The sequence below is a fragment of the Sciurus carolinensis genome, assembly GCF_902686445.1.
Source record: "Sciurus carolinensis chromosome 14 unlocalized genomic scaffold, mSciCar1.2 scaffold_124_arrow_ctg1, whole genome shotgun sequence".
NCBI lineage: Eukaryota > Metazoa > Chordata > Mammalia > Rodentia > Sciuridae > Sciurus > Sciurus carolinensis.
Window position 1 is genome coordinate 629,056 of NW_025920109.1, and position 19,682 is coordinate 648,737.

The 19,682-nt window shown below is 39.4% G+C and overlaps 1 pseudogene; it reads left to right on the top strand.

Annotated features, from left to right (window-relative positions):
* LOC124973320 (5'-AMP-activated protein kinase subunit beta-2-like) overlaps window positions 1-19,682 on the top strand; it is a 140,179-nt pseudogene that overhangs the window by 8,476 nt on the left and 112,021 nt on the right.

Genomic DNA, 19,682 nt, shown 5'->3' on the forward strand with positions numbered 1-19,682 from the left:
TGCAGGGTGTTCGTGCAGGGGAGGCAACCGCAAAATGCTCCCTGGGCTGCTGCTTATCGTAAAGGTCAGAACGTTCTCAGAATGAGAAATTCTTCTTGGTCCCTGACATTTCCCCCTTTCTTATATAAAATTATTGACCATATTCTGATAGCCATATTTTAAGGGGGTGATAGAGGCTATGTGGTGAGGCAGGGGCGTGGTGTGCCCGAACAGGTACAGAGCTGGAGTGACAATCCCTCGGGAACTGCGCCTGTCTTAGGTTGTCCGTGATAGAGCAACATCCTTACTCGTCATTGGATAATGAGGCTCTAGCCCTCATTTCCTGTCTTAGGTTGGTATGAGCTTTCACGAATCTTACCCGTCATTGGCTGTCCAGTTCAGCTTCAGGGGTGATGGTCTTTTAAGATCACCATCGCGATCCATCATCTCCAGTCGATGGTAATGAACCTGAATAGGTTTCACCAGTATAGCCTCAATATGAGCTCTAAGAAAAGCCATGATCTTATTGAATATCAAAGGACCTATAGATACAATAAGCAACAAGCAAAAGAGGGGACCTTAGCAGGGTTCTCAAGTCCTGCATGGCTGTGGGAGAGCAGTGAACAGGCAGTCATTATCCAGAGAAGCAATGGTGTGCAGTCACAGGGTTTGACATTCAGGGGATTTTTTGCATAGATTGTTGGCTGCATCTGTAAGAGAGGAAGATTCATCCTCAGGGGGAAGGTTTCCATCCCTGGGTTGTGGTAAATCATTGACCTGTTTGACCAGGCATTCTGGTAACCATCTTGGGGCTGCTTGTTCTTGATCTAAAATGCAAGCTGAGCCTCATCCCCAAATGAGGACAGAATCTGTTTTATTTATTTATTAAAGGATCGCACCACATAACAGATGGGCGGGCAGAATTAGAAGAGGGATGGCAATGTCTGTCCGCGGCTGAATGTCCTTCATTGTCTAGGGTAAGAAAGTTAAAAGCAAATAATGCATGATTAAGGCAACCCTGGGAGTGGTAAATGCAAGGGAAGAGGCCTTAAGGCGGGCAAGCCAGGTTTCTAAGGTGAGGTGTGCACGTTCCACAATGCCTTGACCTTGAGGGTTATATGGAATTCCAGTAGTATGAGAGATTTGAAGAGTGGCACAAAACTGCTTGAACTTGGTACTGGTATATGCAGGGTCATTATCTGTCTTAATATGTGCTGGCTTTCCCATTATGGAAAAAGCTGAGACAAGATGAGAAAGGACATCCTTGTTAGCTTCTCCGGAATGTGGTGATGCAAAAATAAAGCCACTAAAGGTATCTATGGAAACATGTATGTACTTTGTTTTTCCAAATTCGGGAAAGTGAGTAACATCCATCTGCCAAATCTGACTGGGCAGTAATCCTCGAGGGTTAACACCCAGATGTTGAATAGGAAGGGAGACAACGCAAGCAGGACATGCTTTTACAATTTCCCTTGCTTGTTGCTTGGTAATTTTACAAAGTAACCGAAAGCTCTGAGAATTTAAGTGGTGAAGGTTATGTAAATCTGTGGCCTCTTGGATAGATCCAATAAGAACTGGGAAAAGGGAGCGAGTGGCTGCATCAGCCTGAGCATTACCCCGTGATAGGGGACCGGGAAGATCAGAATGTGCTCTAGTGTGTCCTAAGAAAAATGGATGTTTTCTAGCCTGAATTAGTTGTTGAAGCTGGTTAAACAAAAAGGCTGCATTGGAGGAAGCCTTAATGGTTGGTGAAATCTCCAATAGAGGCATAGAATGGGCAATGTAAGCACTGTCTGTATAAATATTAACAGGTTTATCAAAAATGTCATAAAGACGTGTTATAGCAAGCAATTCTACAAGCTGTGCTGATGGATAAACAGTGTCAAAGGTGGTGGGCTGATTATCAATAGCAAAGGCTGCACGGCCGTTGCTGGAGCCATCTGTAAAACCAGTAAGGGCTTGTGGAATAGGAGCCTTCCGAGTAACCCGAGGAAAAATAAATGAATGTAATTGAGCAAAATGCAAAAGGGGGTCATTGGGAAGGTGGTTATCAATTTTTCCCAAAAGCCTGATAGGGCAATACTCCATTCATCCCTTGTCTGTAGTAAAAATTGGGTCTGATCCTTAGTCTATGGAATCAAAATGCTATTAGGGTCTTTGCCAAAATGTTGTCGAGAAAGCAAGCGACTTTTAATAATGATAGAAGCTACCTGAGCAGGATAGACAGCAATAACTTTAGAGGATGTGGCAGGCAAATGAACCCAAAGCAAGGGACAAACTTTATTTTTCAAATGTGGATCCTGCTGCCAGAATAGTCTCGTGGGTGTATGAGGGGTGTGTAATATAAAAAAAAAACAAAGGAAGGTTATAAGATATTTGTGTAACAAATTGTTGAACAATGGCTTCTGTGACCTGAATTAATGCTTGCCACTCCTTGGGAGTAAGCTCTTGAGGAGAAGAAGGGTCAGAATCTCCCCTTAAAATATCATTAAGAGGCAAAAGCACATAGGTGGGTAGTTTTAAATATGGTCTTAGCCATTGGATATCCCCTAGTAATTTTTGAAAATCATTAAGAGTGTAGAGATGGTCCACAAGCAATTGTATATTAGGGATTTGAATTTAATTAGTTTGAAGTTTGAGGCCCAAGTAGGTGTAGGGGTCCTGTGTCTGAACCTTATCAGGGGCTATCTGAAGTCCCAAGGCAGTGAGGGCCTTATAGAGATCCAAATAACAATTGTTAAGATCATAGGTATTAGGTGCAGCGATTAACAAATCATCCATGTAATGTAATATATAAACTTGTGGCCACTGCTCTCTCACAGGGTCTACTGCTTGAGCAACATATTTTTGGCAAAGACTAGGGCTGTTAGCCATACCCTGGGGAAGGACCTTCCATTGAAATCTTTGCCTAGGGCCCTGAAAATTGATGCAGGGGAGCCTGAAAGCAAAATAGGGTCTGTCATCAGGATGTAAAGGAGTAGTAAAAAAGCAATCTTTTTAGTCGATGACCATTTTATAATAGTCCCTAGGAATAGCTACCGGTGTAGGGATGCCTGACTGTAGTGCCCCCATCGGGCACATAACCTTATTGATAGCACGCAAATCCTGTAAAAGGCGCCATTTGCCTGATTTCTTCTTAATAACAAAAATAGGAGTGTTCCAGGGTGAGGTTGAGAGTTCCACATGGCCAGCTGTCAACTGTTCCTGTACTAACATTGAGGCAGCCTCTAATTTTTCTTGGGTAAGGGGACACTGATCCACCCACACAGGAGTTTGAGTTTCCCAAATAATTTTGTCTGCATGGGGTAAAGGAGGGTCAGAGACCGACACTAAAAATCCAAATACCCAAGTCCAAATTTGTCTTTTTTTTGTATGGACTGTACAGGCTCAACCTGTCCTTGTCCTAGACTCCCAAGGCCTGTACCACAGATAAAGCCCATACGAAGCATTTGATGAGTGACTAAAGAGTTGGGACTAGCAAGAATAACTTTCATTTGGCTTAGAATGTCTCATCCCCAAAGGTTGACAGGGAGATCAGGAACAATGAAGGGGGTAACAGTTCCTTTATTTCCTGTGTTATCTTTTGTGTCAGTCCAATTGAGCGCCCTGGAACTAACTAAGGGGTTTTTAGATTGCCCTATTCCTTTAAGGTCAGTTAGTGATGAGTTGAGGGGCCATTCTGATGGCCAATATTTTTGAGAAATAACTGTGGCATCCACACCAGTATCTAGGATCCCTTGGAATTTCTTTCCTTCAATAAATAAATTAAGAGTGGGTCTTCTGTGGGAGATAGGTTGGACCCAATACACATCAGAGGAACCTAAAGAGGCCGTGTTTCATGGTGAATTTTGGGTGGTGGGAGTGTTTCCTGAATTGAGGGGAAGGAGTATTAATTGTGCAATTCTTGTTCCTGCAGGAATGGCCAATATTCCTTTAATAGCTGTGGCCAGTATTTTAATTTCTCCAGTGTAATCATTATCAATGATTCCAGGGAAGTCCTGAACACCTTGTAAGGTGGTAGAAACTCTCCCAAGAATAAGAGCACACATATGAGGTGGAGGGGGGCCTACAACCCCAGTGGGTATTATTTGGGGTCCTTGCATAGAGTCTAATACTGTATCAGTGGAGGCACAGAGGTCCAATCCTGCGCTGCCTGAGGTAGCACGTTGGAGGGAGATGATTGTGGAGAAGGACAGGGGGTCTGGATTGGGTTGGGAGTCTGAGAGGGAACAAACCTTATTGCCCCTGGGTTTGTTCTGGGGGCGGTCGGGGCCAAGGGCTGGCCCCAAGAGGAGTTTACCGAGAAGTTAGAGGGAATAGGCTGTCCAAGGGCATTGGTCTTGGATCTACACTCCTTGGCCCAGTGGCGACCTTTACCACATTTAGGGCAAAGGGTGAGTGGAGGTGGTTTAGCCCCTGTTTGAGGAGATATGGGTCCTTGACCCAGTCTCCCTGTTGGGCACTCTCACGCAAAGTGGCCAGGTTGTTTGCAAGTAAAGCAAGTACGTGGGCCAAGGTTGTGAAAAGCCTTGGTGAAGGCAGCGCCAATGGCGAGACCCATGGCATGGGCCGTTCCTACCCCATCACAAAGCCTAATGAAGTCAGAAATGTCCCCTTTATCTTTATGGGGCCGAAGAACATCTTGACAAATTGGGTTGACATTTTCAAAGGCAAGATATTTTACAAAGGAGCTCTCGCTTTCACTTGGTCCAAGTAAGCGCTCTGCAGCTAGATTAAGCTGGGCAACAAAGTCACTGTAAGGCTCATTAGGACCCTGATGAGTTTTTGCTAGGGAGGTGGTGGCCGAGCCCTTTTGAGGGAGCCGCCTCCAAGCATACAAACCAGCAGTTTGAACCTGTGCCAGGAGCCCAGTAGGGAAGCGGGGGAAAAATGTTTGGGGAGTCAGTAGGTCCCTGCAGGGCCAGAGCATGATAGGCAGGGGGTGTATAAGAGGGAAGTGGATTTTTAAGAGGTGGCAGGTCTGGAGAATGGTATTGAGCCGCTGCCTCCTCCAGGGTAGCCTCCTCCTCTGGGGTCACCTCATCATAGGGATTTAAAACTGGATAAATCTTAGGGGGATTTTTAGGGGGCTCTTTTGGTAAGGTGGGGTCTGGGAGGTTCCCGGGGTCTTGAGAAGGCTGAGTAGGGGGCATTTGAGTACTAACCAAAGGGCATGCCGAGGGGGGGGCCGAGAGGTGGATTGCATTGCCTGCTCCCCAATTTTTACAAGTTTTAAAGTACCACTGTCAAAGGGTGAACTTTTAAGAATCTCATTAATTAAATTCCAATAAGAAAAGGCAGTGATGGGCACCATTTGAGGACCAAAAGTCTCATAATAATATTTGAGGCAGTCTCCTACTCTGAGCCATCTTTTACCATCAATTGACCCCTCGAGGGGCAACCAAGGACAAAAATCCTCTCTGTATGAAAAGAATAATTTAAGTCCTCTTTCTTAACATGCACTCCCTGAGTCTTGAGGGCCTCCTTGAGACCCGTCAGAAACAAATCATGTGACGAAACTCCTTGTCCCATTTTGTGTCACTCACCTTGCGCCAGCCTCACTCTCCTCCTGCATCTGACTCCCGGTCGTGTTTACTGAGGCGATCCTGAATTCTGCTTGGCCAAGGCTTCCCTGGAGGGTGGCATTCGCTTCTCAAAGGCTCGAGTCAACCACATTGGGTGCCAACTGTCCTGACCCGCGGGACATCAACGCAGGACAGCAAACCTAAGAGAGAAGGAATGAAGGGACAAGAGACACAGGGAGTGACAGCAAGACAGGAATTCTGATCAAGCTGCAAATTTTTATTGTTCTCATGGGTATTTATGCTGAGGGAATGAGGGGTATGATGAGACACAGACTGGTTGGCTGTGTTTTTCTTTTGGGCTCCTGATAAGGTGCAAGTTCACACCGGTGGGAAGGTGAAATCCCAGAAGAGAAGCGGTGGCGGGTCATAGGCAACACTATCAGCCAAGAGTGGGAAGGGGCATGCTCCAGGAATCCATCAGCCATCAGCTGCAGGGTGTTTGCGCAGGGGAGTCAACCGCAAAATGCTCCCTGGGCTGCTGCTTATCGTAAGGGTCAGAACATTCTCAGAATGAGAACTTCTTCTTGGTCCCTGACAATCTTTGCCAGTACTCATTAGTTTGTCATTTTACTTATAGCCATCCTAATGAGTATAAAATGGCATATTATTGTAGTTTTGATTTGCATTTCCCTAATGGCCATTGCATATTTCTTATTCTTATGTTCTTATTGCTGCATTCATTGTAGTATCAGTAATCTTAGAATTTGTAACATTGTTATCTGTTGCTTGAGTAAGGGAAAAAAGGAAATCTAATTTTTTCACATTGTTTGAAAGTTTACAAGGCCTCTTCACATCCATTATCTCTTTAGTTTCCTCAATAACATTGGAAATAGGGCAAGGATTCTTTTTATTTTTATATGAGGAAACTGTGGTAAAGGCATTTTCCAAGGTTGTATGTAAAGCTGATAAATAGGGTAGCTCTTTCCTGAGCTCAAGTATATGACCCCTCTCCTCTTCATGGAATCTTGTTGCTGTGTTGGGCAACTTTTTCCTTGTACTACTTGACACTTGTAGACCCAACAGGTTAAAAGTTATGATCCATGACTTCTGTACTTAATATTAGTGGCCATGTATTTTTCTATGCATTGTCCTAATTTTTATAATTTTCCTCTTATTTGTGGAAATATATTTTAGATCTTTCCAGCTCACCCCCTGGTCCTTATGATCAAGAAATGTATGTATTTTGATTTGCAGACAGATTCAAATCCCCACCCATCCTTCCTCCTCACCTACTCCAAGTTATTCTTAACAAGGACACTAATACTTCTGTAAGTATCTTGATACTTTTGCTAGAGGGTCTTGGGAACTGTAGGATCAATTTGGCCAAAATTCAGTAATCCTAGAGGTTGGGATTATTATAAAGGTATATTGAGATTACAAATCATATACATAGGAATAGCACAATAGACTCCTTTTACCAAGGATGTGTTGTTAGCTTATTCAGGAACTAAAATAAAAACTTATAGTTGTCTCTTTTCCTGAAAAAAATCAGGACCACAGTATATTCTAGAACCAATTTCTGAGATTTCTATTCCAACATGAGATAAGGAATACTTATCATTTTGGAATATACAAAGAGTTACAATTTTTGTTTGCATATAATTGACTTCTGTATTCATTCTCATTGATTTTTGCTGATTACTTTTGCCATTTAATGAAAATCTTCCATAGTTGGTGTAGTTAAGATTTTTGTTTTAGCTTTATTAAGATTAGCAGATCTTGATGGTTAAGAAGAACTTACTTTTTAGCCAGTGGTTCATTTGTTTTTAATTTCAGTACCTGTGTCTGTGTTCTCACTAACTGACTTGTTTAGTGATTGAACGGTCTATTTTGTTTCCCAGTTTATTTTTGGGTGGTTAGAACCTTTATACCATCTTATTATTTGAGTTCATAGCAGTAAGACATCATTTGCAGAAAGTTATATTTAGTTCAAAGAATGCTTAAATGTGATAGTAAGACTTCTTCCTCACATCTCAAATGTGAAATTGAGCTACTTTCAGGTGCCATTCTTGTATATACCCAAATGCTTGCTTCTCTCCTGTTCAGTAGGTAAAGGAAAAATGTGACCAGACTTGCTCTGTCCCCTCTAACTTTAGAGTTCTCCTTGCTTTCTCTGCTATTTTAGAGTCTGGGATTAAAATTTCTGTTCTGTTCTATATTGTCATGTCTGGGGTTAGGCAGTTAGAATAAAGTTATATATCTCTGTGACTCCCAAACTAAGCTGATTGTCATCAGAATGACCTCTGAAAGTTTGTGAGCATACATAATCAGCAGCTCCATCTCCAAATATTTCAAATAAGAGCATCAAGATCCAGTCACATCCCAACACTTTTTGTGTTATTTTTATTTTGAGACAGGGCTTCACTAAGTTTCTGAGACTGTCTTTGAACTCGTGATCCTTCTGCCTCAGCCTCCCAATTCACTGAGATTATATCCATGCACCACATGTATGGCACACTGCTTTTATTTTTAGATGTGTATAGTTAGATTAGGGAAATCACTGGTAGACCTGACTGTAATAGATTATATGGTAATATAGAAAATTTAAAAATATATTGTTGAATTTCACTTTTATAATTACCTTGTGAGCTATTATTTTTAACCCTGGTTTTATAGATAAACTGAGGCTCAGAGAAGGTCAAATTGCCAGTAATTAACAGACAGGACTGAAATTCAGTCTCCTTATCCTAATTCCATGTTATATCCTCTGAATCATCATGCCAGGTTTACCAAATAAGTCTTTCTTTCACCTACTTCTCATTTCTACAAAATTTTTGCTGGGATTGTGTGTGCTGTTGTGTTTTACTGGGTATCAAATCTAGGGCATGTACATGCTAGGCAAGCACCCTACCCCAGAGCTCCACCCAGCATTTTTATTTAATTTTGAGACAGGATCTTGCAAAGTTGCCTAGTCTGCCCTCGAACTTGTGTTAGCCTCCTGAGTAAGTAGTATTACAGGTATACAACACCATGCCCAACTGAAGTTGAATTTTTACCCACCTTCTGTCATATTTAGGCTTTGTGTCAGCATACTCTGGTCAAAGTGTTAACCTGAGATGCATTCATTATGGATAATACAGTATGGGGGGAAATTTAGGAAAATATATTGGGTTCTAAATTGGATTGACTTGGGTTCTTTGGCTACTGAAAAAAAAAATGACACCATGATTCCATCAAGATGAAACTTGAATTGGCTTGTGCTTTCTAAAGCATCTTTTTCTGGTCTACTTGACTTGTGGTCTTTTGCTTTATCCCTTCTAAATCTGCCCCACCTCTCCTGCAGTGACAAGGACAAATAACAGAGGTGGTTCAGGGACATCCTGAATCTCTCTTCCCCTTTCCTCTGGCCTCTGTGGTAACCATTCAGCAGCACATATGCAGTTCTGGAGTGCCACCTGCCTTTGCCTAACATCTGCTAGCTACAGGGCACTTAAATTGACTAATGATGAACTGCTTCATGTTTTCTGTCCAGTTAGCACTTTTCACACACTCATTCATATTCTTAAAGAAGTTCCTGTCTTGAGTTTTTCTTTTGTCAGAAATCAGAGACCTAAGGTAATATGCTATGTATTTTAAGACTCCAAGTAGTTTTTCACATACTTTTCTACAACTTGGGATCTAATTTCCCTTCACTGCTGCTTCCAAAGCCCTTAATAGTGACAGTTTTTGAAAAGATGAAGTAAAGATATTGGGTATTTGAAGGAGTCAAGATTAGTGCAGGCCTGTGTACCTGGATCTTAAGGGGGGAAATTCTGACTTCCATTCCCATTGATAACTCAGGAAGTGACCCTACAGTTCTTCTTGTTTTCAGGAATTTCTGTTATCAATTACAAAATTGAAATTCTGGGTCAATATTATAAGTTGGGTGTTAGAACTAAATAGTGGTGTGGGTGCTGTCCTTAACAGGGCCTTAGAAATTAAGAGAAAGGGAATTTGGTCAGGCTAAGCACATTTTAAATACACAAATGTTTAGAAATGTTTGTGATAACATGATTATCTGGGAGATAATCTGGGTAGATTGTCTGGGAGAGTGATTTACAGTTAAAGTACCTGAAGATGAAATAAAAGGAATTGACAGTCCAGACATCCACCAGATCGAGAACTGGTCTGGGCTCAGAGGATTCTGAGGGTAGCATCTTATTTTCAGATGTAGCAGAGAATTGTGGCAGCAACTACAACTAGATGAACTAAAAATTCAGGGGAAAAGGTAGAACTATCCAAGGTGAACTGAGGTCAATAGTCATTTTATCCTCTGGGGTCATTTTCTGATTATGGGTCTGGACTGTGTATGACCTTTGTCTAGTCAGAGGATACCTGATAAGGTAATAAAGCTCCTAGCAGTATGAGCTAATAGAGGGTGAGTTGGAAACTTGAGGAGCTTCATACATGCAACCGGTTATTCCCCAAAGGACACTTACTATATGGGAATTGTAAAGAGAAACCACAAAAGCTTATAAGAAGTGGAGTAAAATCTCTTAAAGATGTATGATGCTAAGGTCATAAAGACTAACGAAAGCAAGAGGACTCAACTGAAGCACATGGCTCCAAAACATTTTCCAAGTATTAATGTAAGGTAGAATATTATAGCTAAAGAGCTTCCCAAAATGTTTTTGAAGAAGCAAACTGAATACCAGAAGAAAACTCAAGGATACCTGTCAGAATAAAAAATATCCACCTCTCAACATGGTAAACAGCTACCATGATTGACAGCCAATCAAAAATAACTAAGAAGACTTCTAGGCAAAATGGAATAACATGAACTAGATTTACCCTGCCACCAAAAACAACATTCTGGATGCATTATAAGAACCAATACTTTTCAGGCATTGTCTTAGTCTATTTGTGCAGCAGTAACAGAATACTGAAGATTCAGAAATTTGCCAAGAAGCCAGGCATGGTGATATATACCTGCAATCCCAGCAACCCTGGAAGCGGAGGCAGGAAGAACACAAGTTCAAGGCCAGCAGTCTCTAACTTAGTGAGGTCCTAAGCAGCTTAGTGAGAACTCTTACAAAAATTTTAAAAATGGCTGGGTACATGGCTCTGGTTAAGTACCTCTAGATTCAATCCCAGGTACACACACACACACAAACACACACACACACACACACCATATATGAATATGTATATAAACACATATAAAACATGTATTGATTACAGGTCCTGGAGACTGGGAAGTCAAGAACAAGGGGCTAGTATCTGACTAGGGCCTTTGTGCTATGTCATCCCATGTGGAGGGTGGAACTCAATCTTTTATAAGGAATTCACTTCTATGATAATAAACCCATTCTCACAGTAACAGTTTTAATCCACTAATGGTGTGGAATCTTCATGGCCTAATCACCTTTTAATTTTACTATAATGGAATTTAATTTTGTAACAAACTTTTTGGGAGATACATTCAAACTACCATAGATATTAAATACCAAGCAATGAAGAATGATGACCTCTGAAATATGGTAAACAAATGAAGTGGATCCTTTAATTGATTGCCTCAGCTTACTACCCTAAGAATATTTCTAATTTATTACTGTAAATTTCTGAGTTATGAATTTCCAGCCTACTGAACTGCCTAAGTTGAGCACATGGAATACAGAACACAAGGGTTTTCCATTAGTAGTCAGGAACATTTCTCTCAAGACTGAATGCTGATAGTAGGCATAAAAATGACCCTCCAAAGATATCTTTGTGTTCATTACAAGAATCTATAATTAGGTTAGCTTAAATACCAAAGTGTAACTAAGGTTATAGATGGAATTTAGGTTAGCTTGAAATGGAGAGTTTGCCATGGATTATTCAGTTGGACACAACTATAAATGGAAGAAGCACTCAGTGATGTGATATGAAAAGATCTTGACCTATTTTCTGCCTTTGAAGTTGGAAAAAGAGGATAATGAACCAAGCCATGTAGGTAGCCCCTGGGTGCTAGAAATAAATGAAGTGAATTCTCTCCTACAGTCTCCAGGAAAGAGAGGGTTTAATTTTTCCCCAGAGAGACTCATTTTGGAGTTAGGAACCAAAGAAGTGTAAGATAATTTGTGTTACTTTAAGCCACTTAATTTGCTATACTTTGTCACAGTGGGCATAGAAAAACTAATGCAAAATCTAAATCTTAAAATGCCAAGTCATGGGGATCAAGTTACTTCAACATATCTGCATCCCAGAGCAAAGCCCAAACATATTTATAAAAAACAAAAATAACTAGCACTGAGTAAGATAGAATTTATCATATCTGATATCCAATAGAAAATTATGAAGCATTCAGAAAATAGAAAAATTAAACCATAATGAGAGAAAAACAATTGAATTTTACTCAAAAGTTACAGAGAATAGACAGAGCAGACAATGGACATTGAACGATACAATTTTTTCTACGTATTTGGAAAGATTAACTATATGACCACACATGTACATATTTATGTCACTTGAGCTTCAAGAGATTAGAACTACAAATCATGAGAGGAAATACTCAGATAAACATTAGACATTGCTGTTGGATATGGAAAATAAAAAAACCCTAAAATAATGAGGCCTGAGAAAAGGGAGTATAAAAGAAAGCCATACATTAATAGCATTGATCCTTTCACAGTGCAGTCCTGCCCAATGAGAGAACAGTCCTATAGAAAGGAATTCAAATCATTGATCCTTTCCCAGATATATCCTTTCCCAGTGGCAGTACAATGGGACCCTGAAGGGAAAGAGATAAGCACTGAACATTGACCCCCCCAGACCCTCCATTCTTCTCCAAGTAAAAATACTGCCCAGTAAAAATAAATTTTCAAAGTTTCACAAAGCTGTTTCCTGAGTGCTCAAACTGCTGACCCCAGACCCCCTCCCATTTCACCCAGTAAGACAGACCCCAAATTCCTGAGTGTCCAAGCAGACATACTCATTACTTAAGTCACCTCTCAGTATAACCTATATAAACCCAGTCTCCTCCTCTATTCAGTGGCCCAATTTCCACCATAAGTGTGGGTCCAGTGGTGTCACTCCATTCACACACCTCATCTAGTCCTGCATAAGACTTCATTTCTGAATAAAGAGCTGATTTGTGAAGTTCATGTCTACAACAGTCTTTTTGTGCTAACAATTGCAAAACAATACAAACAACTCAAAATAAACCAAAAAAAGGCTTTAAAAAATGAACAGTGCAGGGGAATTCAAGATGGCAGGCTATGGGAATGCTGTATTCCTTGTTGTTCCATGAACTGGAATTTGAGCAGCAGGAATAATGCTTTGAGAGGTTGGTGAAAGAGGGATTTCACTTAAACAGTATTGGGTCATCAAAGTGTCTTAGAGACTCAGATATTTGGATACAAGATTTTCTAGAGGCAAATGAGAGGGAGGAGGGGTATGAAAAATGGTGGAATGGGACAGACATCTTTACCCTATGTACATGTATGATTAAATGAAGTATGAATCTACATCGTGCACAACTATAGAAACAAAACGATGTACCCCGTTTGTGTACAATGAATCAAAATGCAGTCTGTAAAAAATAAATAATTTAAAAAAAGACTATATTACAGCCAAGCAGTTTGCAGTGCTGGTTCAACATGGAGGGAAAGAGAATGCAGAGAAACACAACAGATTTAGTAAGAAAAATTTTGAGATCAGAAAAGCAGCCTGCCCTCAGTTGATTGAGAGGCTGCACTGTACATGGTGTTTACCAACTGGTGCCGAAGAGCTGAGGCAGAAGCTATCTTGAGGTCATCATGCTACAGCACCTGCTTCAGGAGCTGGGAGATCTGAGCAAATGGAGCCCCTTGTGTTATAGTGGGAATTACTGTCTGGTTGTCTGTCCCACAATTGACCAAATTCAATTAAGAGCAAGGTGTTGCCAAGAAAGGTGACTTTATTTGGAAAGCCAGCTCAACAAGAGAAAAGGGGAACTCTTGTCAAAAAACCCTTCTTGCCAGGAAGTTGATCCAAGATGGTTGATATAGGTGGCCTTTGGGTGTTCCTAATACTGGTGGACATCTTCCTGCAGCAGGAGGCCTGGATGATGCACACCCTACTGGATTACTTAGTTATGAGGTGTTTTTCACTTTCAGCAAGTCTCAAAAACCATGATCAGGGCTGGAATTGTAGCACATTGGAGCTCATGCCTAGCATGTGTGGGGCACTGGGTTCAATTTTCTGCACCACATATAAGTAAACAAATAAAGGTACCTTGACAACTAAAAAAAAAATTAGGATAAAAAAAGAATATCCTTTCTCTATTGTTACATATTACAAACTCCCTCACAGTGAATGTATATCACCCTTCCTCAGTTAGTTGCAAAATCCACCTAAGACCTGAAACATCCTCATGCATGATTTTACTAGTTTGAATTAAGCCAGGTGGGTGGGGCTCTGCATGGCTGTCATTTGTTCCCAGGCCTTCTCCTTGAGGAATGGTGAAGGGTGTAGATGGGATCAAGGCATTTGCTCTCAGTACCCAGTCTAGACACAGTCATCTCAGATGTAGGGGCGAAATGTGTGTGAAGAAGGGTAGAGTGCAGCCACTGAGGGAAGGTGCAAGGTATGGGTGAAGATTGAGTGCTTGGCTTTAAGAAAGGACTGAACAAGAGAGCAACTGCTTCTGAGAGTACAGCAAGCCAGAGTGTGTGCCTGTGTAAAAGCAAACACCCTCACAAGCTAATCCTTCCCTGACCTGGGGAAGCCAATGGATGGTGGATGCCCAGGAGGCTGCAGCTCTTTTGGCCTATACATAGTAGTGTTGTACCAGGTCTGGGTTCTGCTTCTGCAATCACCCCATTCAACATCCCTGAAAGACCCATTAACCTCTGCGTTCTGGCGGTGAAGAACATTAGAGACCACCATCCATGTCCCTGAAGCAATGTCTCACAGAAATGGTGGTTTGAACCAGTTTTCCCAAGTTCCCTCCTTGGGCAGCCTCCATCTCTGGAAAAATGAAAATTTCTTGAAGCTTCAGCCTTAAGAGAGAGGTCCAAATGTGGGGGAACAGCCAGCCATGATCACCAGGGTCCTTGTTCTGATCCTGCGATTAATTTACTGATGCCATCAGTCCATTTTCCTTCCCCTGTGGTTCTTTGCATCACTAAAATTCTGAATTTCCAGGTTTAAAGTACTTACTACTAGCGGTACTAATATGAAGGAGACATACAGTGTCCCATTCTTCTGGAAGGCTTCAGTTTATAAATAACTAATCCTTCTGCACAAAGCAGACCAGAATGGAGACAGGGTGACCTTCCAGTGGTGCACAGAGGATGGTTGTATGTACTGCTAATATATTGAAATGCTTCTCTTCTAGTTGGTAAATAGCTGTTGACCCAGCATTAGGTTTGCCAAATCAAATACAAAGAGCACCCCATTAAATTTGAATTTCAGATAAACCATAAATAATGTTTAAGTATACTCTTTAAATTTTTTTTTATTTTTACAGATTGCATTTTGATTCATTGTACACAAATGAGATACAACTTTTCATTTCTATGATTGTACACAAGGTAGATTCACACCATTCATGTAATTATAAATATACATTGAGTGATACTGTCTTGCCATCTCCCAACCTCTCCCACCCAGTTTTCCTCTAACCATCCAAAATTCCTTCATTCTTCTCTTCCTCCCACCAAACCCCCTTGTTATATATCATCATCCACTTATCAGAGAAAATATTTGACCTTTGGTTTTTTGGGATTTACCTATTTCACTTAGCACGATCTTTTCCAACTTCATCCATTTACCAACAAATGCCATAATTTTATTATTTTTTATTCCATTGTGTATATGTATTACAGTTTCTTTATCTATTGAACCATTGAAGGGCATCTCAGTTGGTTCCACAATTTAGCTATGGTGATTTGAGCTGCTAGAACATTGATGCAGCTACATCACTGTAGTATACTCATTTTAAACCCAGGAGTGGAATAGCTGGGTCAAATGGTGGGTCCATTCCAAGTTTTCTGAGGAATCTCCATACTGTTTTCCAGAGAGTCTGCACCAATTTGCAACTCCACCAGCAATGTACGAATGTGTCTTTTGCCCCACATCCATGCCAACACTTATTATTGCTTGTGTTCTTCATAATAGCGATTCTAATGGAGTAGGTGAAATCTTAGGGTGATTTTTATTTGCATTTCTCTAATGCCTAGAGTTGATGAGCATTTTTCATATATTTATTGATCACCTTTGTATCTTCTTCTGTAAAATGTCTGCACAGTTCCTTAGCCCATTATTGATTGGTTATTTGTATTTGGGGTGTAAAGGTTTTTTAAGTTCTTTATAAACTTTGGAGATTAGTGCTGTGTCTAAAATATGTGTGAAAAAGATTTTCTCCCACTCTGCAGGCTCTCTTATCACATTATTGATTGTTTCCCTTGCTGAGAAAAATATTATTAGAGTCTATTCCATTAATTTATTCTGGCATTTATTTCTTGTACTGTGGGGGAATCTTGTTAAGGAAGTCTTGTCCTAAGCCAATGTGATGGAGTTTCGGTCCTACTTTTCTATTTGGTGAAGGGTCTCAAGCCTAATTCCTAGATCCTTAATCCATTTTGAATTGAGTTTTGCACAGGGTGAGATATAGGGGTTTAATTTTATTTTACTGCATGTGGATTTCCAGTTTTCCCAGCATAATTTGTTGAAGAGGCTATCTTTTCTCCAGTGTTTGCTTTTGGCACCTTTGTCTAGTATGAGATAACTGTACTTATGTGGGTATGTCTCCATGTATTCTATCCTGTACCATTGGTCTACCTGTTTGTTTTAGTCTCAATACCATGACATTTTTGTTACTATTTCTCTATAGTAGAGTTTAAGGTCTGGTATTGTGATAACTCCTGCATCACACTTCCTGACCAGGTTTGCTTTGGCTATTCTGGGTCTTTTCTTCCAGAAGAATTTTATGATTGCTTTTTCTGTTTGTATGGAAAATGTCATTGGGGTTTTAATTGGAATTGCATTAAATCTGTTTTACACCTTTGGAAGTATGGTCATTTTGATAATATTAATTCTGCCTATTTAAGAACATGGCAGATCTTTCTATCTTTTAAGGTCTTCTTCAATTTCTTTCTTTAATGTTCTGTAGTTTTCATTGTAGAGATCTTTCACCTCTTTGGTTAGATTGATTCCAAAGTATTTTATTTCAGACCGATATCTCTGATAAACATAGACAAAAAAAATCCTTAACAATATCCTGGTAAATCATATACAAAAACAACTTCCCAATACAATATGGCATCATTGTTTCAGATACTTGTTAGACTATATATAACTGATGGTATCAGGATTTCTCCAACTTTTTTTTTTAATTCAGAAGCTGAAGACTTTATGGAAGTAGACTACTTACCCTGAGATCAACAAAATATGAATTACTAAGTCAAATGAATCAAAATAACTAATCCAACTGTGACTAATGTTCTTTTTAGTGCATATGAGAAACTTCCTTTTTAAAATATATTCCAAATGTTTAATTTAGAAGAATTTGTACAAATTAGAAAGAAACATTGTTTAATGGCATCTGTGTCAACTGATCCTTTGAGTTTGTAAAAAAACCAAAGATCTTAATATAGGTTTATAACCTAATTAATCACCAAGAATTATCCTTAAATAGTGATTGGTCTCAAAATTTGCTCAGAACAATTTAACAATGGTTAAACATAATACAAAGTTCTTTTACTAGTTTTTTTTTTTTTTTTTTTTTTTTACTTTTCAAGATTCTATAGTTAGAAATACACAGTAAGAATCCTTACTCTTCCTGTCATAACTATTACAGTTTGGATCCGAAATGTCCCTCAAAGTCTTACGTGTTAACGGTTGGGTTCCTGATACAGTATTCAGAGATGGACCTTCTGTATAGTGGTTGGATCATGAGACTCCAACTTCATCAGTAAATTAATCCACTGATGAATTAGAAAATGGTAGAAACTGTAGGAGGTGGGGTCTAGTAGGAGGAAGTAGGTGACTTGGGGTATGCCATGGAAGGGTATATCTTGTCCTAGGCTCCTTTCTCACTCTCTCACTCTGCATCCCAGTCACCCTGAGGTGAGCTGCATTCTTTGTTAGACACTTCTGCCACCATATTTTTCCTTGCTTCAGGCCCAGAAACAATGGAGCCAGCAGATAATAGATTGAAACCTTTGAAACAAAGAGCCAAAACAAGTCTTTCCTCTTCTAATTGATTTTCTCAGGTATTTTGTCACAGCAACAGAAAACTAAAACAATGACATAATTAAATATATTATATCCATGATCAAGGCACAAGTCTTATTTAATTTGGCATAAAACTCACCATTAAGGAAAAAGAGTTTTGCTTTATCTACAGAAATGATGCCTGCCAGGCCCTGTCACAGAAATGGTTTCTTACCCTTACAGAATCCCAGACTCTCCTATAGGTAGTAAAAGATGTTTCTTCCTATTGGCTTGCAACTTTGAAGAATGTGAGTGGGGAGGGAGGAAGGAGCCGTATGGTTTTAGATGAAACAGATAAATCCTGGTAAATACTGATTCTGAATCCTTAATCTTAGTAAAACTAAAAGAAAATACTACTCACACCCAAAACAGTAAATTACAATCTATACACTTTACAAAGCTTCCAAAAAGAAGTTCTCAGTCTTTAGTATCTAGTTATATTGCCTACATATTAACAAGGATATTTATGTACATGATTAGTGCTTCTGTTTTAAAGTGTCTTTTTAGTTGTAGATGGACAAAATACCTGTATTTTATTTTTATGTGGTGCTGAGGATTGAACCCAGTGCCTCACACCTAGGCAGGCACTCTACCACTGAACTATAACCCAGCCCCATAATTGACACTTCTTATATATCTTTATAAATAAAATTTGTCAAATAAAATTCAAAGTAATTATGTTGAACCAGAAAATTGCTAGGAAATTAGGTAAATTAAACCATGTCTCAGAAGTAAGATTTTGGCTACAGAGAGGAATTAGGGTAGCAAAAATAACTTTTTGGACTAACATTAGTCTGAATGATTATGTAAACCATATTCTACCATCAAAAAAAAAAACATAGTTAATAAAAAGATCAGGTGCTTCTGGTTTATCACTGGTCTTCTAAAATAAATTAAAACTTGAACATTACTTATAAGCTTGGATTCTTGAACAAAGACAGCCTTATTATTTCCTTCATGATCTAACTGATATTCTTCTATTTAGTAGTTTTCCCTCTTTTCTGTAAGGATTCTACATGGATTCCAGTATGTGTATATAGCATGAATATTATATGGAATCATTTTTTTTCTACGTTTTGCAGTACTTATAGTTATTATATTTTTGGTGTTCCAGTGGTTTTTGATTTTACTAGAGGGACTTCATCTAGTTGCCATCTGTGACATTAGGAAATGTCCCTATTAATCTTTGGGTACAAGAAGGTGTTCCAAGTTCATCTTGTGATTTTATTTCCCCAACCCCAAAGCACATTTATTTTTTAGGAAAGGAATCTGACTTTCCTTTAGTAGGAAATGGTATTCAGAAACCAAGCCATACCAACACTATATATTCTCACTGCTTGGATACCATTGCTCCAAGGCTCTAATAGTGGGTATCATGAATTGATATAGCTATCTACAATTCCAACCCAACATCATAGGGTTCTTTTCTAACTTTTCCCATTTCATAATTTTGGCATCCTCTGCCAAAGTTGATAACCTTGTTCCAGAAAAAATTCAAAGCATTTACTGATTTGCTCTATCTTGTAAGACTTACAAAACAGATTCAGAATTATTATCCCAATTCCTCTGCCACCAATAAGCCTAATAAATACAGTTAACGATGTTCTTAGGATATACTCCACTATATCAAGACAACCACTGCCTTCTAAATCTACTTGAAATAAATTTTATGTGGTTATATTATTATTTGATATATTGTTCATTTGTTCTGCTTTTGTTTTTAAGGTTAGCCTTTACAGTCTTTTTGGATATGTAAAATAGTGGTGTGGTTTTAAAAATAACTAGATTAAGATATACTTATAAAAGTCATTTTTTAAAAATACTCTTAGCTATTGTTGGACACAATATCTCCATTTTACATATTTTTCACATGGTGCTGAGGACAGAACCTACTCGCTGCCTTGAACTTGCTAGGTGAGTACTCTACTACTGAGTCACAACACCAGCCCTGAAAGTTCTTGT